We start from the raw sequence: 23,859 nt of genomic DNA, 5'->3' as shown, positions 1-23,859 counted from the left end.
TCACACACACACACACACACACACACACACACACACACACACACACACACACACACACACACACACACTGCACGCGCACACACTGGACAAAAATAAATGACAACTTTGCCATAAATGTCCTGTCTGCCCACAAACTCCTCTTAAAATTCTTCTTAAAATGTGACACTGTGTGATTTCCTTTGCATTTTCTGATTTCTGTGAGAGTTTATCACAGCTAGTGTTTTTAGTTTCTTTTTTTTGGGGGGGGGGGGGGGGCATTATTTTTGGTGACATTATAATAATCCTGTGGTGGAGGGGAAAATGACATGTTTGTTAAATTTCAGTTTCAGATTTATTGTGCCTTTAGTTGTGTTGTTCTGTTGTCAGATAACAACAAAGATAACATTAAAAACTGGAAAAGTTTCAAGATCAAACACATTTTAGATGCACAAACCTCCCTATAGTAAAAAACAAACAAACAACAACAAAAACACAACACAACATGATTACCAGACCTGTGCAAAGCGCAGAAATGAATCTTCAGTCATGTTCACTCAAAAATACGTATATCATCTGGAAGCTGTATTGTTTTTCAGTGTTATTGTCCTCCATATCACTGGTATTGGTAAATGACCAAACAGATGCAGAAACCGCATCACACTGTGTGTCTGAAGTAAGTGCAGAAATGTGTGACAGAAGGCTGACTGCAGCCTGAGAGGTTTGTGGTGCTGATGTTGGCCTTAACGTTGCAGAAGTGTGATCCTACATGGTTGCATAGATGAGGGGCTGGAGATGCACAATGCAAAACTCAAAAAAAAAAAGGGCCAGTGGTGGGCACAGCTAACCAAAAAATGAGCTTTGATAACCATTAATCCGATAACTGTAAAGTTATCTTTTATGACGCTAAACCAATAAACAGCTAAAAAATGTATCTTTATTACAGATAACCGATAACTTTTAGTATTGATTCGGACGCAGCCACATCAGATTACACTGTCAGCTTCCAATAAACCACTTTTTGCTGCTGGGCAAATTCAAGGATCACAAACACATAAGAATGCATGAAAAATGAATGAATAAAATAATAAAACCTCAATAGAGAAGAAATATACCGTCCTTTTTTAAAAATCCAAAACAGTGTCTCAATTTTTCAATTTTCAACGTGTTTTCATTTATATAGCTTTATAAAGCTGATTATTAACATCTGCACAGTACTACACTCTCCATGTATTCTAATTTTACATTTTGGATTCTATGTCAATTCCTTTAACTCCCACCACTTTGCTTATTTATGTATTTGATTATTTATTTTCTGATATGGTGTTGCAGTGGGTTAGTCCTAATCCTGGATCCACAGCGTTCCACTCTGAGAATTAATCCAGATAAAATGAGATATCTCAAGTTGCTGTACAGAAAGAAATGTAGTAATCAAGCAATTATGAAATTTAAAATGGGACAAATCCTAAACTCTGAGTGGAGCAGCACAAAGCGACAACTGCAGTTTGTGAAGCAAGAAAAGATGAGAAAACAGTCTGTAGGTCTTTGCCTTCAAGCTTGCTAAGTGATATTTTGAACTGATATTTTAAACAAAGATGAATGATACATAATAAAAAAGAGAAAAATGTCTTGGTTATTTCTGTTCATTCCCATGTGAATGCGTCAAGACTACATCGAAAGCAAACCATTCTTTTTTCTTCTTTCTCCATAAAACATGCACAAATAATGGTTCCCTCTGAGATTAACCGAAAACACAAATCCGCCGAGCGCTTGGTTAAGGTCACATCTGTTTGCATGTTTTCAGACGAGCCGCTTTGTCAAAATAAAGCCAGCCAGCGAGAACAGTGATTGTTATTAAGAGACAGCCATTATCACAGCCGTGGCCCCAGGGAGACGCAACGCGCCGCTTCTTAAAGGACAAAACAGAATAATTTTCCACAAATTACAGGCTTTAAAGCATCAGAAGCAGGATGCCCGCAGGAAGGTTTGTGAGCTTATTAACGCGTGTCAGAATGTGCGTAATCATACCTGCGCGCACGTTTCCCTGTTTCTTTGGGTATTAAAGCGGGAAGGCAGAGAAGGCAGGTGCAACAGTATTAATAAGGCAAACAAAAAGCCGACACAAGCTTGATAGAGATGAAAACAAATCGCTAACAGCTCAGAAATGATGAAAGAGAATAAGACGGCAGGAGATGAAAGAGAATCTTTGAGGTCACTCGGGTTAATTATCGTGTTTCTCCACATGAAAGATGAAATTTAACACTATGAGGCTGATGTGGGCCGGTCAGCGCCTCTGGATGTTAACAGCACTGCACTGTGGGATCTCAGGGATGGTACATTTTCTACACTTAACCCAAACTGGAAAGTTTATTTGTCATCACAGACAGGCAAAGATTTATGACCTCATCCTTATTCTTCTTTCAGGACATCAAGTTGAGAAATGCATTTTAGAATCTTGCTCAGAGACACTTAAGCATTGGAGGGACTCAACTTACTGATTTGTGGCTTGTGCACAGCTGCACTATTCAATGGGACTCCCGTGATTTTAAGCACACACTGTAGCAAATCCAAAGATCAAAGATAATGTCATCCTAAATAGGCCCAGAGGACCACTGGTGCTGACGCTGATTCCTGGATTCTGTAGCGGGTAGCGGATGCAAGTCTATGGCTCCCCCTGAATGCACCACCAGTCCATCACAGTTACTTTCCCAGGCCAAAGTGATTCATTCCAGTTTTTATTTGTTTCTGCAAAAAAATAACTTTAAACGCCCAGTCTCATGGTACTAGATCGACCCCCCCCCCCCACACACACACACACACATTTGTGATCTATTATTTCATGATACCATCATGACATTAGTGTGTGATCACTTCATGAAAATCTACTACATTTCATGATGGGATCACTAACTAATAGATTAAATCACTTTTTGTGATGGCATCATGAAATGCCATGAGATATGTCATATATAGTGAGGTTCCATTTTTAGAAAAGAAACTTGTATAAAGTGCCCAAGACATTTTCTGTAAAAAGCAGACAACAGACTGATTCCTATGCATGTTGACCTGCCGAGTTCAAAAATTGCTGTTGGCATGCTGTATCTTTACCCCTTCATCCCCTAATTTGCATAAAGCAAAATGGCCACCAATTATGTCAAAATGTCAACAATTTTGGTTGTATATGTAATATAAAAGCAAACTAAACATCCTTTTCTATGTATTTTGACCTGCTGAATTCACATATTGTTGTTGGCAAGCTGTATCTTTACCCCTTCACTTTAATTTGCATAAAACAAAATGGCCACTCATTTCACAAAGCTTTTCAAAAGTTTGCTTGTGTTTGCATTAGAAGAGAAAATAAAACTTCTATTTCTATGTATTTTGACATGCTGAGTTTAGTTATTGTTGTTGGCAAGCTGTATCTTTATGCCTTCACCCCTAATTTGCATAAAACAAAATTGCCGTCCGATTCATCAAATTTGTCAGAAGTGTGGTGCTATTTGCTTTGGATGAGAAAATACAACTTATATTTCTAAGTAATTTGACCTGCTGAATTTAATTATTGTTGTTGGAAAGCTGTATCCCTACCCCAACACCCCATGATTAGAAAAAAAAAAAATGTATTAATTTAGTGAATGCCTGGTATTGTTACCAGTAAAAAAAGTAAGCCATCTTTTATTTGACAAAGGACTCTGCACAATGTTGAAGGTTTCAACATTGTGCATAGTCTTGTCAGCCTTCTCCTCCTGGAAGATATGCAAAGGGCCCATTTGAAAGGACTGGAGGCACTTTTGAGTCTTGCAGCTGGAGCAGTGGAGGGACCTGCAGTGGGTTCCTCTGTGCCTTGAGACACTGACTCTAGTCTCCTAATATTTGTCTTGTTGGTGAACCAACTGTAACAGGATCTATGTCATTTTAGGGCCCCTTCACACATAGTACGAATGTGGTCGATTTGCGCATGAAGCAGGAATCATATGCAATATGTGTAAAACCATAGCTGCCTCCAACACCTCATAAACCTGTTGCTACAACTATTGGCATACACCTGCGGCTGAAAGACAGAGTGTGCACTGTGCGAGCCCATCAAACCCTCTCGCAGCAGGTGTCTGCCAAATTCCAGCTGACACACATGAACATCTAACACCGCTTGCATGGCGCTTAGAAAATGTGTGGCCATTCGCGCTGTTAGCACAACAACAGTCAGCAGACAATCACCGTCGAGCTGGCTGTGGAATTTGCCCCCACGTGAAATTGCAGAGTGCACATTTGGCATGCCAGAGTGTCGGCTCCCCCCACAACACATGAGTGCGTGTGTTTCGCGTGCAATTTGAATCATTTCATGATGGGAGAATGAGACTGGGCTTGTTCCTGCGTGCACAAAACCGTCGCAACATGTATTTCTTTATTTTTTCTTCATTTTGTCTTCACAGCAGCTGCATGATGTGTAAACACATCATGCGGGATGCACATGAACGTCACACCGGCATTGTGGACCGGCATTGTGCACGCCTCTACAATGGAATGACCTAATACATAATGTGTTTATGGTGTGACAAAACATTACTGATCCACTGTGGCCCGACTTCAACGTCGTGTTATCATCAGCCCTCTGATGACAACAAACTGGATTCCTGTGACTGAAAGCTTAAATGCTGGATTGTGTTTTTTGCTTTGATCTCAACAGGAATCTTTGTTCCACAATTCTGGAAATTTGGCCTTCACGGTTCTATATCACATTTGCCCCATAATGTCATCACCTGCATCATAACAAAATATGTTCTATGATCAGAGGTAAAATGTCTGTAGTGCACAAACAGTTTAGATTTTTTGATTTTAATAAAGTTGTTTGTGTTGTATTGAAGTTGTGTTTTGGTCTTTTGTGTGGCCCATCTGCAATGTTTAAACATCAAGTCTTTGGTGTTGTTTTGCTGATCATTTCTATTAATGCTGCACTAAACCCTGTTTGCAGCATTTTGTGCACAGGTCCAAAACAAAGTTTTAATTGATTACCAGCTAAAACAAAATTTAAGCCATACTAAGAATGGTATATAGAATTTGCCAAAAAAAAAGTGAATTGAATGAATTTATTCGGCACACACAGACCAAAAATAACAAAGTAAACTTACAAAGAAAACAATTCAGTAATGCACCTGGGTGCCCGAAATGGTGTAGGCAGAAGCAAAAGCTTATAACACCAACCCCTTTAACCAAAAAAAAAAAAAAAAAAAAAAAAGAACACGTATATAAAAGATACATATACCCATGAGAACAAATACAAAACATAAATTAATCACTGAACTAAAATTCCAAAACACAAACAAGCAAACATCAGTGCCAAGCCTGGCGCCAGAAAAAAAATATTAAGGGGGCGATGAGTTTATCACAGGGGGCGGGGTCGCCCCCCCCCCCAAAAAAAAGTGCGCACCAGAGGGGACGTGCCTCTGAGCGTGTGTAATGAATTGGGTGCGCTCCTGGAAAGCTTGTGTATTTAGGCTACACCGTTGTAAGAGACTGACTGAGTAAGAGTAAAGAGTGATGACAGTATTTTTTTTAATTATTATTTGAACATATAAACCCTCGTCAAGTGATCTCCTGCATACCACAAAACCAAACCAACAACTGATCTGAGAAATGACACGAGACAGTAGATTAACCGCACATACAGCCCTCCATCACAAGCGCAAACACAGCGCAACTGGGCATGTGCGCCACTCCATGGCACAGAGCCCAACTACGCATGCAGTCACAAAGTTCTTCTGAAAAACTGGAGCGATCTGAATTCGGTTGGATGAATATGGGTGTGTGTGTGGAGACAATTCACCTTGTTCACAACGTGACAGAACTTAACGATGCGCGGTTACGCGCAATAGCGCGCAACAACACGGAACACTATTCTTGATCGTGCGTAATGGATCCTGATAATTCTCCAGCAACACGTGCCATTAATCGTAACGTGTGGTAACAGGTTGCAGCAGTTCCTGAGGACACCTGACGCCTCGGCCCCGAAACATCACCTTCGTGATCAGCGGCCAAGAATGTGTACTTCTTGGCATTCGTGACTTGTCGTCGTTATGTGTAAACGCAGCATTAACACCCTCCCCAAGTGAGTCGTGCTGCATGATCTGCCTTTTGCTTGGTGGACTTAACAAATCCCAGGAACTCCAGCTCTGACACTGCTTGAATAAATCGAGCATGCTTTAGTTCGTCCACCTTGCCATAATCGCTGGACTCAGGATCCTTGCCCTCTGCCGCACTGACTAGCGCAACCCTCAACCTATCAAATCGCTTGAACACAGACACACGCCATATCCGTTTGTTTTAAAATGAATTACTTTAGTTAATTCATTTGGTTTATTTGTTAAATACGTGATATTATTGAATAACTAATATTTTGCTATATTTTCCAGTATTTCTTTTTCTTTCTTTTTTATTTTTATTTTTTGATAACTCTCACATTCGAGGGGGCGGGGTTGATGACGTGAGGGAGCGTCGCCCCCAAACGCCTCCTCGTGGCGCCGGGTCTGATCAGTGCGCCATGCACAAACCCAAAAACAAAACATCAATAAACCTAATTTATCATGCTGTAACAGGTAATTAAATGATTTTTGTAGAGCCTTCTAAAGCCAACCAAGTTACCGAGTGTTTTTATGTTATCTGAGCACAAATTCCAAATATTAACATCTCTAACACAGTGACTTTTTACAGTGGTTTGAATCATTGATTTCTTTTTTTTTTTTAATAATAATGTTCCTTGCAAATTATACCTGGAGTCCCTCATTTTGAACAGGTCCTGGACATGCTGCGGTAAAAGTTTATTTTTCACTTTCAACATAATTTGTATTATACTGGTGGTTGGCTCTCACTGCGGTATTGTATCACTTCCTGTTCCGGAGCACAGCGGTGTTTTTCTGTATCTGTTAGCTGTTTAATCTGCGCAGTTAGATTGATCTAGTTATCTAGATTACGATTTGTTTCCCAGTGTAATCTTTACGTGCCTTAACTAAAGCACTCCTTCTGCTGAATCACCTCTAAATTATTTACACATTATTCACTTTGCGTGTTTTTAGGAATCCGCTAGCTTAGCGTAGCTACTAGCTCTTAGCTGATTTAGCATGGCGGCTTCTCCTGTCTCTCCCGCACTTTTCTGCTCTGGGTGTGAAATGTTTAGTTATTCCTCGGCCTCCTTTAGCAGTAACGGTACTTGTAATAAGTGTAGCTTATTCGTAGCTTTGGAGGCCAGGCTGGGCAAATTGGAGACTCGGCTCCGCACCGTGGAAAATTCTACAGTTAGCCAGGCCCCTGTAGTTGGTGCGGACCAAGGTAGCTTAGCCGCCGTTAGTTCCCCCCTGGCAGATCCCGAGCAGCCGGGAAAGCAGGCTGACTGGGTGACTGTGAGGAGGAAGCGTAGCCCTAAACAGAAGCCCCGTGTACACCACCAACCCGTTCACATCTCTAACCGTTTTTCCCCACTCGACGACACACCCGCCGAGGATCAAACTCTGGTTATTGGCGACTCTGTTTTGAGAAATGTGAAGTTAGCGACACCAGCAACCATAGTCAATTGTCTTCCGGGGGCCAGAGCAGGCGACATTGAAGGAAATTTGAAACTGCTGGCTAAGGCTAAGCGTAAATTTGGTAAGATTGTAATTCACGTCGGCAGTAATGACACCCGGTTACGGCAATCGGAGGTCACTAAAATTAACATTAAATCGGTGTGTAATTTTGCAAAAACAATGTCGGACTCTGTTGTTTTCTCTGGGCCCCTCCCCAATCGGACCGGGAGTGACATGTTTAGCCGCATGTTCTCCTTGAATTGCTGGGTGTCTGAGTGGTGTCCAAAAAATGAGGTGGGCTTCATAGATAATTGGCAAAGCTTCTGGGGAAAACCTGGTCTTGTTAGGAGAGACGGCATCCATCCCACTTTGGATGGAGCAGCTCTCATTTCTAGAAATCTGGCCAATTTTCTTAAATCCTCCAAACCGTGACTATCCAGGGTTGGGACCAGGAAGCAGAGTTGTAGTCTTACACACCTCTCTGCAGCTTCTCTCCCCCTGCCATCCCCTCATTACCCCATCCCCGTAGAGACGGTGCCTGCTCCCAGACTACCAATAACCAGCAAAAATCTATTTAAGCATAAAAATTCAAAAAGAAAAAATAATATAGCACCTTCAACTGCACCACAGACTAAAACAGTTAAATGTGGTCTATTAAACATTAGGTCTCTCTCTTCTAAGTCCCTGTTGGTAAATGATATAATAATTGATCAACATATTGATTTATTCTGCCTAACAGAAACCTGGTTACAGCAGGATGAATTTGTTAGTTTAAATGAGTCAACACCCCCGAGTCACACTAACTGTCAGAATGCTCGTAGCACGGGCCGGGGCGGAGGATTAGCAGCAATCTTCCATTCCAGCTTATTAATTAATCAAAAACCCAGACAGAGCTTTAATTCATTTGAAAGCTTGTCTCTTAGTCTTGTCCATCCAAATTGGAAGTCCCAAAAAACAGTTTTATTTGTTATTATCTATCGTCCACCTGGTCGTTACTGTGAGTTTCTCTGTGAATTTTCAGACCTTTTGTCTGACTTAGTGCTTAGCTCAGATAAGATAATTATAGTGGGCGATTTTAACATCCATACAGATGCTGAGAATGACAGCCTCAACACTGCATTTAATCTATTATTAGACTCTATTGGCTTTGCTCAAAAAGTAAATGAGTCCACCCACCACTTTAATCATATCTTAGATCTTGTTCTGACTTATGGTATGGAAATAGAAGACTTAACAGTATTCCCTGAAAACTCCCTTCTGTCTGATCATTTCTTAATAACATTTACATTTACTCTGATGGACTACCCAGCAGTAGGGAATAAGTTTCATTACACTAGAAGTCTTTCAGAAAGCGCTGTAACTAGGTTTAAGGATATGATTCCTTCTTTATGTTCTCTAATGCCATATAACAACACAGTGCAGAGTAGCTACCTAAACTCTGTAAGGGAGATAGAGTATCTCGTCAATAGTTTTACATCCTCATTGAAGACAACTTTGGATGCTGTAGCTCCTCTGAAAAAGAGAGCTTTAAATCAGAAGTGTCTGACTCCGTGGTATAACTCACAAACTCGTAGCTTAAAGCAGATAACCCGTAAGTTGGAGAGGAAATGGCGTCTCACTAATTAGAAGATCTTCACTTAGCCTGGAAAAAGAGTCTGTTGCTCTATAAAAAGCCCTCCGTAAAGCTAGGACATCTTTCTACTCATCACTAATTGAAGAAAATAAGAACAACCCCAGGTTTCTTTTCAGCACTGTAGCCAGGCTGACAAAGAGTCAGAGCTCTATTGAGCTGAGTATTCCATTAACTTTAACTAGTAATGACTTCATGACTTTCTTTGCTAACAAAATTTTAACTATTAGAGAAAAAATTACTCATAACCATCCCAAAGACGTATCGTTATCTTTGGCTGCTTTCAGTGATGCCGGTATTTGGTTAGACTCTTTCTCTCCGATTGTTCTGTCTGAGTTATTTTCATTAGTTACTTCATCCAAACCATCAACATGTTTATTAGACCCCATTCCTACCAGGCTGCTCAAGGAAGCCCTACCATTATTTAATGCTTCGATCTTAAATATGATCAATCTATCTTTGTTAGTTGGCTATGTACCACAGGCTTTTAAGGTGGCAGTAATTAAACCATTACTTAAAAAAGCCATCACTTGACCCAGCTATCTTAGCTAATTATAGGCCAATCTCCAACCTTCCTTTTCTCTCAAAAATTCTTGAAAGGGTAGTTGTAAAACAGCTAACTGATCATCTGCAGAGGAATGGTCTATTTGAAGAGTTTCAGTCAGGTTTTAGAATTCATCATAGTACAGAAACAGCATTACTGAAGGTTACAAATGATCTTCTTATGGCCTCGGACAGTGGACTCATCTCTGTGCTTCTTCTGTTAGACCTCAGTGCTGCTTTTGATACTGTTGACCATAAAATTTTATTACAGAGATTAGAGCATGCCATAGGTATTAAAGGCACTGCGCTGCGGTGGTTTGAATCATATTTGTCTAATAGATTACAATTTGTTCATGTAAATGGGGAATCTTCTTCACAGACTAAAGTTAATTATGGAGTTCCACAAGGTTCTGTGCTAGGACCAATTTTATTCACTTTATATATGCTTCCCTTAGGCAGTATTATTAGACGGCATTGCTTAAATTTTCATTGTTACGCAGATGATACCCAGCTTTATCTATCCATGAAGCCAGAGGACACACACCAATTAGCCAAACTGCAGGATTGTCTTACAGACATAAAGACATGGATGACCTCTAATTTCCTGCTTTTAAACTCAGATAAAACTGAAGTTATTGTACTTGGCCCCACAAATCTTAGAAACATGGTGTCTAACCAGATCCTTACTCTGGATGGCATTACCCTGACCTCTAGTAATACTGTGAGAAATCTTGGAGTCATTTTTGATCAGGATATGTCATTCAAAGCGCATATTAAACAAATATGTAGGACTGCTTTTTTGCATTTACACAATATCTCTAAAATTAGAAAGGTCTTGTCTCAGAGTGATGCTGAAAAACTAATTCATGCATTTATTTCCTCTAGGCTGGACTATTGTAATTCATTATTATCAGGTTGTCCTAAAAGTTCCCTAAAAAGCCTTCAGTTAATTCAAAATGCTGCAGCTAGAGTACTGACGGGGACTGGAAGGAGAGAGCATATCTCACCCATATTGGCCTCTCTTCATTGGCTTCCTGTTAATTCTAGAATAGAATTTAAAATTCTTCTTCTTACTTATAAGGTTTTGAATAATCAGGTCCCATCTTATCTTAGGGACCTCGTAGTACCATATCACCCCAATAGAGCGCTTCACTCTCAGACTGCAGGCTTACTTGTAGTTCCTAGGGTTTGTAAGAGTAGAATGGGAGGCAGAGCCTTCAGCTTTCAGGCTCCTCTCCTGTGGAACCAGCTCCCAATTCAGATCAGGGAGACAGACACCCTCTCTACTTTTAAGATTAGGCTTAAAACTTTCCTTTTTGCTAAGCTTATAGTTAGGGCTGGATCAGGTGACCCTGAACCATCCCTTAGTTATGCTGCTATAGACGTAGACTGCTGGGGGTTCCCATGATGCACTGTTTCTTTCTCTTTTTGCTCTGTATGCACCACTCTGCATTTAATCATTAGTGATCGATCTCTGCTCCCCTCCACAGCATGTCTTTTTCCTGGTTCTCTCCCTCAGCCCCAACCAGTCCCAGCAGAAGACTGCCCCTCCCTGAGCCTGGTTCTGCTGGAGGTTTCTTCCTGTTAAAAGGGAGTTTTTCCTTCCCACTGTAGCCAAGTGCTTGCTCACAGGGGGTCGTTTTGACCGTTGGGGTTTTACATAATTATTGTATGGCCTTGCCTTACAATATAAAGCGCCTTGGGGCAACTGTTTGTTGTGATTTGGCGCTATATAAAAAAAATTGATTGATTGATTGATTATACTATAAACAATCAGGTCCCAAAATTTTAAAATGTGTAAACTAACAAACGATGGATTTGTTGGCTTATGATATGGTTTATTACTAATAATTCTTATGGCTTTCTTTTGTAGTAAAAACATTGAATTTGTATTTGTTTTGTAGGTGGTTCCCCAAACTTCCATTCAGTAGGTCATGAAGATGAAGGAGGAAATTCAGTTTCATAGAAACATTTAAAGTCCTTCATTCTGCAGGTTTTAAATATACAAAATAAGTGGAAGAAAGACAAATGAGTGCATAAGCAGATACTTTCTAATAAATGTGTCTCTCGCAGTGTTTACTGACAAAAATCCTCATTCAGGGAAACATTCAGATGACCTTCAGTGCTTTTTCTCACAAAAGCTACTCAGACAAATGGTCCAACAGAAGATGTTCTTTGTTGGGAAATTGAAGAATCACATTAACCTTTGGAGGGCTTTGCAGCTTGGAGCGCCTCAGCCACTTCTGATAAAGATTCTAATCAACTCTTTATAGACTGGTGAGCAACGTGCACAGTCACTTTGATGATGTGCATACTGATGATATTTGTTTATATTTGTTTGTTTTTTTGGGTGCCTGATCGGGAGGTCAATCTTGTGTATTTGCTTCATGCTCTTTGTGGGTTGATTGTTGTGTCTTTCTCTTTCATCCAGGACAATAACAACATTTTGCCATCCTGAGATCCTGTAATCCTCAATATATTTGATCATATTTACAATACTAAATGTGGTTTTATGTTTTTTATTGGCATGTCAAAGCAAAATCAGTTCCAACAAAAGTGAATATGTGAGCTATATTTTTTTTTAATTTCATAATAATAACAATAATAATTTCTGTGTAAGTGTACTGGCTAGTAGAATACCACACAAATACAGGTGCAAACGATCATGCAATATTAAAATTATTGTAAAAAAAAAACAATTACTCATACTTTAAGTCGTGTTATACTTAAAATAATTTCGAGGTCCTACAACTTATATTCTAGTATGACTTATAGACTGAAAAAAAAAATCACATGTAAATAGAGCCCAGTTGTCATATTGATTAACGTCAAAGTTGAAATTCACCGCTGGGATTTGGTCTCAGTAAATAGAGTAAAATACACTGTATTATAGAATGAAATCACCTCTACCGTCTTGTCAAATCAAGTTTTTTCTATTCTATTAGGAGTCATTCACAGCATGATGGAGTTAATTTCACACTGTGATAGAGCTGATTTAGCACTGTGACAGAATATATTTAACTCTGTTTGGACTGGGACCAAATGTTATCCTGGTAGAGTATATTTTATGCTGCAAAATATACTGTGTGCGTAGATACCGCACTGAATTCTTAGATGAATTTAGTGCGTTCATCTCTAACTTGTCAACGAGTGCAGATAACATTCTGATTATTGGTGACTTTAACATTCATATAAATGAGCGTTCTGAAACCCTGCATTAGGATTTCAACAACGCAGTCAGGACTCGACGCACATTAGTGGAAATACCCTGGATTTGGTTCTCGCATGTGGTATTGCTGTCACAATGTTTCTGTGTATGTAAATGTCTTATTTGCTTTTTGCACCTGGTCCGAGTTTCAAATGAGTTGTCTTGGAGGTGGTGAGGACCAAGTTGTTCTCCGCACACCACCCAACCAGCCTCTGGACCCCCTCCCTATACACTGTCTCTTCGCCTCCAGAGATGAGTCCCACTAAGGTGGTGTCATCCGCAAATTTGATGATGGCATTGTCTAGGTGGGTGCTGACACAGTCATAAATGTACACGCTATAGAGCAGAGAACTCAGCACACAACCCTGTGGTGAGCTGATGTTAAGGCTGAGGGCTGTGGAGAGATGGGGACTCTGACTTTTTATACACAGTCAAAGAGGACGTCTCTGACGCAGCAGCAGGTGAGTCACATAACAGAATGTGGAAAAAGTGAAATGCTGTGAATACTTTCTGGATGCACTGTAAGTAAGCATAATTTTTCTTCTGCAAGAGAGTTTGAGGGACATATTCCCACTTCCCCAGACGAACTAAAGTAACTGTATAAAGCGACCTTGGTTGGTCCATTTCAATCAGAGACCATGTAAAACCCCTTGAGTTGGAGCTTTGGACTGCCTGGACTTTTCTGTCCCCAGGAGACATGTCTCGTGTTGTACATGAAGCTGATGTGGTGTATCGGGTCATAAGTCTAACAAAAACCTTTCCTGCCCACTGCTCGCTGGTCTGTACCTGACAAACACTTTTGTTCTTGAAATTCAAATGTCTTCATTTATTTTCTGCACCTTTCCTCCAAAAGAACAAACAATAAATCTCTTTCTGAGTCACATTTTCATTTGTTTATATAGTGGGATTGTTCAAACTCTGTGCCGTTAAAGGTTGAAGCCTCTGATGTTTACATTAAACAACCAGGTTTTTTAAGCTTGTCTTGCTGTTGACGAGATTTAAGTTTATTTGGACTCATGCTGAAGATGTGTTTCTGCTCTCAGGCTGCATTATACATGACAGATAATTTGCACTCGGGCAAATTCTCTAAGAATGCTGCCTGCACTTTGGAAGCCAAATGGACTTGAGAGGAGGATAAAAGGGTTTTTTTTATATTTATTTTTCCTTCTGCTGGTTAAGCAGTCCAAGAAAGTGTGTGATGTTTGCACTGTCAGTATGGCTTGAGCTTCATAAATGTGCCACTGAAGCAGGAGACACTCACATGTAATCCTCCAATGGGATTGCGGCAAACAAAGACAACCTGGAAGATCGATGAATAAATGGGGAGAGCGGCATGTTTGTATTGCATTGTGTGTGTGTGTGTGTGTGTGTGTGTGTGTGTGTGTGTGTGTGTGTGTGTGTGTGTGTGTGTGTGTGTGTGTGTGTGTGTGTGTGTGTGTGTGTGTGTGTGTGTGTGTGTGTGCGTGCTTGGGGGTATGTGTTCAGCTATTTTGTTAAAAACAGTACTTTAATCTGTTCATTGAGTTGGGGCTTGTTGCAACCCCACACAATACTCAGAATTTTTTTATTTATTTATTTTTTTAATCCTGAAAGTTATAACAATTGGCTTTAAACTGAAAGTTCTGTCAAAATTTCACCTCAGCCTTGTTATATTATTTCATAGACTTACTTGGTGAATTAAAAAAAAAATGGAATCATTTGTTAGGATTTTACATTTGTCTGGTTGTATCCTCCTCTGTACTTCCTCTCCTCCTGCATATATCTTTGTCTTGTGAGTGTTAGGCTGGCGTGGCTGACCTGCTTACCACTCACACCTGTGATCACTCATCTTCTCCAGTACAGTTTAAAACACTGGTTCATTCATCCACTCCTCTCCAGTTCACTGAGTTATTGCCTATGGTACACTTGGCTCTATTTCTCTGAACATTTTGTTTGTGTGACCTTTTTTGAGACTGGATTTAACTCCGTTCATTGTTTCCTGTATTTTCTCAGCCAGCCGTGTCCAACCTCACCACCTGTTTTGCCCATGCCGAGCTTTCAGACCTGCTGACCTTCAAGGATGATTTTGCTCACCACCACCACCTCGCCTGGAACCAACACCGGACCACCCTGAACTTTGCACTTTTTTGAAAATAAATTCTTTTAGCATTTTTACTTAATGCTCAGCATTTGTTTATGCATTTTGCATTCAATTTATGCACCTGCTTAACACCTTTCAGGTATGTAACAGAGTCTTCTGAACAGGCAGGGTCCAGGGTGTGGAATGGGAAGCCAACAATTCACTGAGCTTTTTAAATTACTCTGCAGGTTTTTCCTTTCAGCTGTACTACAGCTGAAGTACCAAGTCATGCAGCAGTACATAAGAGGATGCAGTGCACTTTTGTTTGGGTTGCACAGGTCAGGAATTGAAGCACATCTGAGGCAAACACTGCACACAACAACACAAGACAAACATGAAGCAAAGCCATTTGATATGCATGAAGGAGGATCGAAGATGTCTGAGGTAGGGAAACACAGGCACCATGCTGTGTACATTTCTGCTGAAGACATCTTACTGAATTCCCAATGCAAAAACAAGTTACAGACTAGATTTTAGACACCTTCAGATAAAGGTACTTCAAAATTCCAATCTGAAAACATGGTTTCTTGGTGAAGGTTTTTTCTAGTTCTAAATAGTGGCAACTCATCATTAGATGGGGTAAATTTTACCCAAAAGGTCTAAATGGTTCAATATGAATGTGTTACTGAAAAGAGTGCAAAGTACCGTGAAGTAGCTGAAAGTTAGCAGGATTGGACCACAAAGTAGAATTTATTGCCGAGTCAAACTCCCTCATTTCCAAAGTGAGAAAGGAAAACAAAGTGAATAACAGCCCTTGTAACATTTTCACTTAGACACGTATCATGTAAAGATTGTCCAGATGTGCAGTCGAATCAGCTGTTCTTGAATTTTCTTTCAACCAGGATGCTGTGTAGACTGTGGTTCAAGTGAATTTGAGGTGAGTCTAACTCTACTTGGGCTATGTGTCGCTATGATCAAAATGTTTAGACAAGTCATCAAATTCTTCCTCAGAAATGCCTGAGGCCTTGACCTCTGGTCTCAAATAATTCAAAGTGTTTCTCCTGCTTTGTATGAAAAATAAAACATTCTTACTCTTGACAAATACATGTTTGATAAAAGCGGCTAAAGGTAATAAAAGTGAATAAAAGGAGATTAATTTTTCTGTAGCAGAAAGACAAATTTTATAAAATGCTAGTCTGATATGACACAATTTAACTGAGAAGTAGAGTCAAGTATTTTGAGGTTTGGAATGAACAACATCATTTACACAGTACCACAGATTTTGCAGTGAGAACACCAACCAAAAGAAACTTGAAAACCATTTGTTTTTTGTATAATAATTAATGGCTCAGCGTTTGTTGTTGTAAAAGAGTCAAATGTATTACAAATTGTAATATTTTTAAAATTTATTTTTGTTTATACATTAATAATAATAACAACAATAATAATAATAACTAATAATGCTACAATGCAATTTTAGAGAAATGAACCTGATTAAAAACACGACAGAAAACATAAAAAACAACTAACAATGAACAAAATAAATAAATCTAGAAATAAAAACTTGTTTCCTGTGAACACCTAGTGACTCTTACACCTCCACTTCATCCCTGTTTTTTAAGTTTAATGACAATTTGTTTTGGTCAAACCATATTTTCAATTTATTAATTTCTTTAGAGATTTCCCCCAGAACTATCTGCCAAGGTAGAAAACTGTTGCATCCTAGTAAGGGCAGAATACTACTGTAAAGAATGTGAATAAAGAAAGTTGGTTTTTTTCTCACCAAATGGATGCTGCACTCACTGCAGTTTATTGTCTGGAATAGTCCCAGATTACATTGCAGAGCTTCTAGAATTCAAACATTTTTGTATTTTCTAAACTTGCTTAGTCCAATTAAGGGTATTGGGGGAGGGGGTGTTGGAGCTTAATTCAGTGGTTATTGAGAGAGAGGCGAAGTACACTCTGGATAAGCCGCCAGTCTATGTCAGGGCTTACGGTAATAGTAAGGGAAACATATGAATATCTGCCAACTAAATCGTTACCAAAACATCTGATCACCAATGTGTTCGTAAATATGTGTAATAACGTGTTAAAATGTTGAAATTCAACTCCAGTGGGAAACCTTGAAAATAATCTACTCAATTGAGGGTACCGATAAACGATTCTCGAAAAATCGATTTTTTTTTTTATTAATTGGGCCTTAAGTAACTTATGACGGGTGAAATCAGTGTTATTTTTCACAATTCTGAGTTGATTGTTAACATTTATATACCACCAGAAACACTCCATTTTGGGAAACTTCCTCTCTAAGGAGCACACCCAGGTTCTTTTCTTGAGGGATGGCTGGAGACCGTATGCCATATCTGCTATGCTGACAACAATTATTTTAGTCTACAGGCTTCATACCCACAAATAATTTATAAATTGCTAAATATATCTCACGTTTTACTTTGCAGGACATTGGAGTCTAGCAGTATGGATGAGGATGTTACTCCACTTATGTTCAATTGCTTTATTTGTGAAGGCACGGATACACCGGTTCAGAGGCTCATCTCCAAAGGGCTACTCTACTTTTTTGAAGCATGCAGAAGCAATTAAAGATACTACAGGTATGGAACGTATAAAGGAGGCTCAAAAGGAAGGGAAACTGAGGTACCACATGAAGTGTAAAAATGATCTGTACGACACCAAGAGGTCAGCTCAAGCATCAAAAGCGGAGAAAGAGTCATCAAAGTTGAAGAGAAGATGCTCTTGCTCTATGTTCAGTGTATTTACTGGCTGCAGTTCTAGTAGTTCACAGGCAGTTCACCTCCTGTATAAGGATATATGCATTCTTTGCAACCAACCAGCTCAGCTCTACAAAAATGATCCAGCAGAAGCTAGAAAGAAATATCGAGTTCCAGATGATTTGACTGCAGATAAACTGAAGCCAAGCTTGCTGAAGACAGCACAGGGTCACAGAGATGAATGGGGCTCTGAAGTCACTGGATGCCTGGAAGGAATCAGTGACTTGGTAGCAGAAGAAACACTGCTGCAAACTTCTTTTTGAAAGAGGTGAGCATTACTCCAAAACTGAAGAGGAGGGAAAAAGGAAGAGAGGACAGAGGATAATTGATGAGGATCGAGAAGCACTTTTCAGTGAATTCTGTGAATGGCTTGACTCAGATTAGAGCATGGAGTGATGACTCTAGACCAAGTTCACAAAAAGCTGCAGGAGTTTGATCAGTCACCACACAAGAGCCTTTCTTATTCAAAGTATTGGCTAATATATATGATATGTCTGAAATTCGGTTTGCGTTTATTAAATTCCACGCAGATTAAACGTAGCAGACACAGATTATTCGTTATAATTGTTTTAGCAAGTTTTCAGGGTATCATGTAGCAGTCTCTTATTAACATGATGAAAAGCATAAAAAATTTACATTTTTGTAGTATAATTCATTTACAATTGTCATCATGTGGATTCTCTATGTTGTCTTGACTACAGTGACTTTCTGGTGCGCAAGAGATTATGGGATATCTCAATAGGGCGAATGAGAGAAGAGCAGATGTGCTCTGTCTAAAACAGGGGCGGGCAATCGTGCCATGAAGGGCCGAGATACTGCAGGTTTTCCTTACTACCAATCACCTCAAGCAGGTGATTTCATTAATGATCAGGTGTTTATGTTCAGAGGAGAAGCTCATCATCAACCCACCTGCTGAGGTGATTGGTTGCAAGGAAAACCTGCAGTGTCTTATTTATGTGGTGGATGTGAAATCAGCCGGCCAGGCGGCTTCACACCATGCCACGTGCTCAGACGCCAGCCGGTCCTCATGAGAGCGTGAGCGCCTGCACACATCTGCACTGCGTGTTCTCCAGCTGAGGTGCAGGACACAGCGCACTGCACTGGTCCAGCACCGGACTCCGGGACCTTCAGCCACAGCTGACAATGTTGACAAGCCATTTGTGTTGGGGGGGCATACTCCACGCGCCATTTGTGTGTGTGTGTGTGTGTGTGTGTGGCGGGGGGGGGGGGGGGGGGGGGGTTGGCACATTCACACTCATGACTGTTGCTTGGTTACACCACTTTTGTGTGGCACTTACTAGACACTTTTCACAGACAGGTCAAATGTGATCGCCTGCTCTCTGCGATCGCACCAGGAGCGTGAATAGCCCCACCTTTTCTAAATGTGTAGCGAGTAGTGTTAGATGTTCGTGTGTGACACCTGGAATTTGGCCGACACCTGCCGAGAGGGGGATCGAATGAGCATGTGTGAATGTTGTGGCGTTGAGATGGCTCTGATTTTTCACGAATGCCAATTCCTCCTTTGTGCGCTAGTCGGCTTCAATCATGTTATGTGTGAAGGGGCCCTAAGTATGGTTTCTGTCAAAATCACTCTTCTGAGTTTTGATTAAGAAATACTTTGTGGAAAGAGTGGAAAAAAAATAAATGATCACATATGAAGAAAACATGAATTTGTCTCGTAAGGTAAAGATTACACATTTTTATTTTCCTTGTCTCCCTCTGCTTTTTCCATCAATGTGACGTGTGGAAAATTCTCTGTGCTGAATACTGGCACAGATCCAGAAAATAGCTGGATCTGGACCTGCCTCAGAGAATGATGTGAAGTGATCAGAAAGAACAGAAAACTGTGCAGCTTTCATGATGCATTTGGACAAATACTCACATGATGTGTCGTGACTTTTTCCTCACCTAAATTTGAAAATTTTAAATTTCTATGTCAAGACCGTGTGGATGAATAATTTGATCAGGTACAACAACTGCATATGTGATCATTTTCAATTTTTTAAATGTCTGCTAATGTTGACAAGCTAATTAGGAGTTAGAATCAATACCATTTCAGGCCAGTAGCTGCTAATCAATGGATGGCACATCAGCCGTGGTAGTTTTTTTTTTCAGCGGGATGGAGGGGGTTGCAACCCCCCCCCCACCCCCCACCAAGGTGGCCAAAGGTATGATAAAATATGGGAAAAGTCTTGCTTAAATAAAGGCTAATTGATGAACTCTGCTGCTTTCAGAATTAGAAAATTAACCTTGGTGAAATTAAAAAATTGTGCATTAAAATAATGACTAAAGATTCAATATTTATCTTCCCAGAATGCCAGAAAATGCAGGAAAAGTAGATTTCCATAATTTTCTGGGGGTTGGGTGGGGGGGTGCATGCCCCTGGACTGTGTGCTTATTGGTCTGGATCTGCTCTGGTCCATTAGATTTTTAAATCAGTTGCAATCATCCTTGTGCAATTTCAGACCACTTTGTCTGTTTTTGGAAATAATATACGTAGGGTTGGGTGTGGTATTGTATAATGTTGCTCCAATATTTTGGGGCAGTGGAAATGTGTAGCTCTTACCAAAGCACAGTGCCTCGGAGCTGACAGCTTGCTCGATCGCTGTCCATGGTGCTAAATCCACTTATCCTGTTTGAGCAGCATCAGAATGTTCTGGGGCCTCATGTACAAAGCATGAAAATGCACAAAAATGTGGCGTACGTCCGTCTCCACGGCAAAGTTCAGATGTATCTAGTGACATGACCGTGGAAATGTGCGGTGCGTCACACAAAAATCCAGGGTGGTGTATGCACTTTTCAACAGCTATTGTGTCTAAATGACATGGTGCCTGTGCGTGCTTACATTGTTGTCAGACAAGTTACTGAAATGGAATGTGGGAACAGGTTGTTTTATTGTTTTATTTTGACGATGATTTATGTAACTGGAGCTGCTGTAGGCAAGTAAAAACAGAGAGATAGGAATGTACGTGGTTAAGTTGTTTTGTCTGAATGTGTAACCACGTGTGACTCATGTGCAGCTCATTCAGGATTTTGGGGGCTCGGCATGTTCTCTCCTTTTTAGGTAATTCCTGCGCATGAAATGGAAGTGAACCAATAAGAAGAAAGGACAATGGCTAAGATTAGTCATGATTTTATCTTTACTATAAGAGGGTTCAGGTTGAAACAGACGGGGCTCTGCTCAGAGCACTTGACACAACCCCAGACTCTGTCTGATTGTTAGGGCAAGCTTTGTATCTGGTTGTTAAGTGTGACGTAACACATCATGTGATTTTCAACTTGCGGCTCCAAACAAAAAAGGCGCACTGTCATTAACATTGAGAACTGCACTGAGACGATCTGATCAGGATGCACTTACACCGTTACACACGCACAACAGCATTAACATCGCAACATAAAACTCTTTGTATATTGTGCCTAAACCTCTCCTGGATATATTAACTGGGTTTTTAGACATTGTTACTGCATTTGTTTTATCTAAAAATGTCAGATGCTCAGGTTGTTTCTCCATTATTTTCAGTGGGAGTTGCTGCGAGCTGCGATCGCTTCCTGTTCATGTCGTTCGGGGAGAAAGTGAAGTTTGCACTTTAACGTCCTGTTTATTGTAATTAAAAAAAAAGTTTTATTAACAAACAGACATGTATATTTTACCTGTGCATAATAAAATATGTAAAGTAAAAGAAAAAAGTTTTATTAAGTGTTCTTACCATAGAACCAGATGAATGTGTTTAACGGAGGTGGAGGCGGAGATGGGAGGGAGGGAGGTTTGCACACAATGTAAACACAAACAAACAAATATATGGCGAACAATCACGGATGTATAATGCATGTTTTGAGGAAACAGATCGGACGCATTGCGATTACCATGGAAGTATTAGAGATGTATTTTGAATGCATTGCACACTTGATGTGGGAACAGCAGTTGTAATGCGCATGCACGGCATCTGCATTGTGGTCATAAAAGAAGCGCCCTCGGGCCTTTCAGCACCACTATTCACACCAACACCACAGTTTCTGGAGCAATTGCTGGACTTGGACAAGTTGATTGGTATTGTAATGATCATAGAGTTGATCTTCATGTTGTCATGCAAGGGTTAACTGTTCATGAGTTTGGCGAGCGGGAGAGGGGAAGCCGCTCGGGGTTGTGAGACGGTGTTTTTTTTTTTCAAAAACAGAGAGTTCAGCGTGAGTTGCGGCTGTAACAGCAACTCTTCCTTTTGTCAGAGTTAAATAAATGCTCTGAAAGAGAACCGAGGTCCATGGCTGACTTCTCTGCAGCTGGGGATTTAAAGTATGTTGTTAGATGGCAGCAGCTATCACACTACTTCTTTGGGGATCCATAACTGCATCTGTACGTCTCCACAGCTGGACTGGCACTGACTTGCAGGTATGTTGATTTCTGCCACATATAGTACTTTGGGTTTACGTGACGTGTTTGTTATGCATTCGCAAATTGTCCGCAAATCAGATGCAAAGCAGACGTAATACAAATGCTTTATCCGTGGCCACTCTGTATGCATTCGCTACAACTTATTTTAGTTTGTGATGTGGATGTGATAGGCACGCTATATATCCGTTTTACACACTGTCCCAGTCCGCTGCCAAGCTGCAATACCCTGTCAGTTGGGGATATCAGCGGATAACGGCAGATATACAGCACACAGACTATGTATTGAGTATGTAAGGCGGATGTCATCCGCAACCCAAATTTTGTGCAGCTCAAAAATCCTGGCAATGGAAAAACATGCTTCTGCGGATAATTGCGGACGTGTGTGTTGTGCGTTGGGGGGTTTGGCTGGACTTTTTGGTGCTGCTTTTATTTTGTTTTTCTCTCCAGGTGGTTTTGAACTGATTCCTGAAAGGAATGTGCTGTACAGAAGAATCCTTCACCCTCATTAAGCCTATCTGCTGCACCTGTGGATGACGCTCACGTGCGGACCTAAGGACTTTCAGCTGGGACCAATTATGAGATGAAGTATTGCATTTAAGCCCTGAGTGACCAGGGCTGAATTGCCGGAGAATACGACCTTGTGACGACCGTTTGTGTGACGCTGTGGGCCGCTCCAGGTTCTGACACATCATGCCTGTGAAGGTCGTCGGGGGTGAGGGATACACGCTGTCAGCACACTTCAGAGGTGACTACTGCTTGAGTAATTAATGATTGTAATTTGGCGTCTAACGTAGCTTTATTGGAACAGTGGTGAAAATTGTGTGGTTTGCTCCTCACTGCCGTGGCATGCGGATTAATGATCCTCCACTTGCCGTGAGAAGCTGCCCCTTTAAATTAAGCCTGAATTTAAAGCTGAACGTGTTGCTGATGATGTGTGCCTCTGAATGGTGTTTTGTGTTACAGTGTTAACTTACCTCACCTTGTCCGTCCTTCACAGAGTCAGTTCGTGTCCTAACCACCTGGAGGGTGTCGGCGGGGTTTCTTGGGTCCAGAACTGCCGGGCTCCGATCCGTTTGGGCGCTGTGAGAGCGCGCCGTCGTTCACCTCGCCAGGCCATTATATGTCTTTTGTTTGCACTTGTATTATTGCACAGGAGGGAAATAAATTTTGTTCTTTGGAACCGCTCTCTGATTATTTAGCGCTGGGTTCAGTCAGATGCTGGTTCAGTTCTCTAACCCGCGTCCTACACATAACAGTGTGTAGATGTCAGCCAACTTATACAAGCATGTTTCATGGATATTGCGGAGATGAGCCTCTTAACAAGCCACTGACTGTGTTCAGTATTTGTCAATAAAAGCATGTGTAATGTTAATGTCACACACTGTCATCTGCTGCACACATATTTTTTTACTTCAGTGTGTGCGCAGCTCAAATCAGCATTTACACACAAAAGTACTTTTAATTTGTATTTTATATTGCAGCCAGTTGAGAGAACAGGGATCTAACCACAGCTTTCATTGCTTTTGCACATGGTTTCTGAAAGTTCTTTATTTTTTACACACAACACACATACAATGGCGGGCATCATCAAACACACAACACTCTACACTTATGGTGCCGTCAGCACGACACAACCAAACGATTTGAATACATTTGCATATTCAGATGGAGGCGTGGCCAGGGAGGAGTTTGGTGCATGTGCATGTGTGCAAAA

At 40.6% G+C, this 23,859-nt stretch overlaps 2 long non-coding RNA genes across 3 annotated transcripts in view; one reads left to right on the top strand and one right to left on the bottom strand.

Annotated features, from left to right (window-relative positions):
• Positions 1 to 19,252, top strand: part of LOC117506458 — a 23,926-nt gene extending 4,674 nt beyond the window's left edge. The window contains exons 2-3 of one of the 2 annotated variants that reach the window (XR_004559475.1): positions 13,087 to 13,095; positions 19,243 to 19,252. This is a non-coding gene — a long non-coding RNA (uncharacterized LOC117506458). Of the gene's footprint in view, positions 1 to 13,086; positions 13,096 to 17,872; positions 17,884 to 19,242 lie in introns of those variants that run through there. The other variant, XR_004559474.1, reaches the window with a different exon arrangement.
• Positions 8,011 to 23,859, bottom strand: LOC117506459. Its single transcript, XR_004559476.1, has 3 exons — positions 23,715 to 23,859; positions 21,348 to 21,350; positions 8,011 to 8,021 (listed from the first exon to the last, which is right to left on the bottom strand). It is a non-coding gene; the product is annotated as an uncharacterized LOC117506459 (long non-coding RNA).

The sequence above is a fragment of the Thalassophryne amazonica genome, chromosome 3, assembly GCF_902500255.1.
Source record: "Thalassophryne amazonica chromosome 3, fThaAma1.1, whole genome shotgun sequence".
NCBI lineage: Eukaryota > Metazoa > Chordata > Actinopteri > Batrachoidiformes > Batrachoididae > Thalassophryne > Thalassophryne amazonica.
This window is presented reverse-complemented; position numbering and strand designations above follow the sequence as displayed.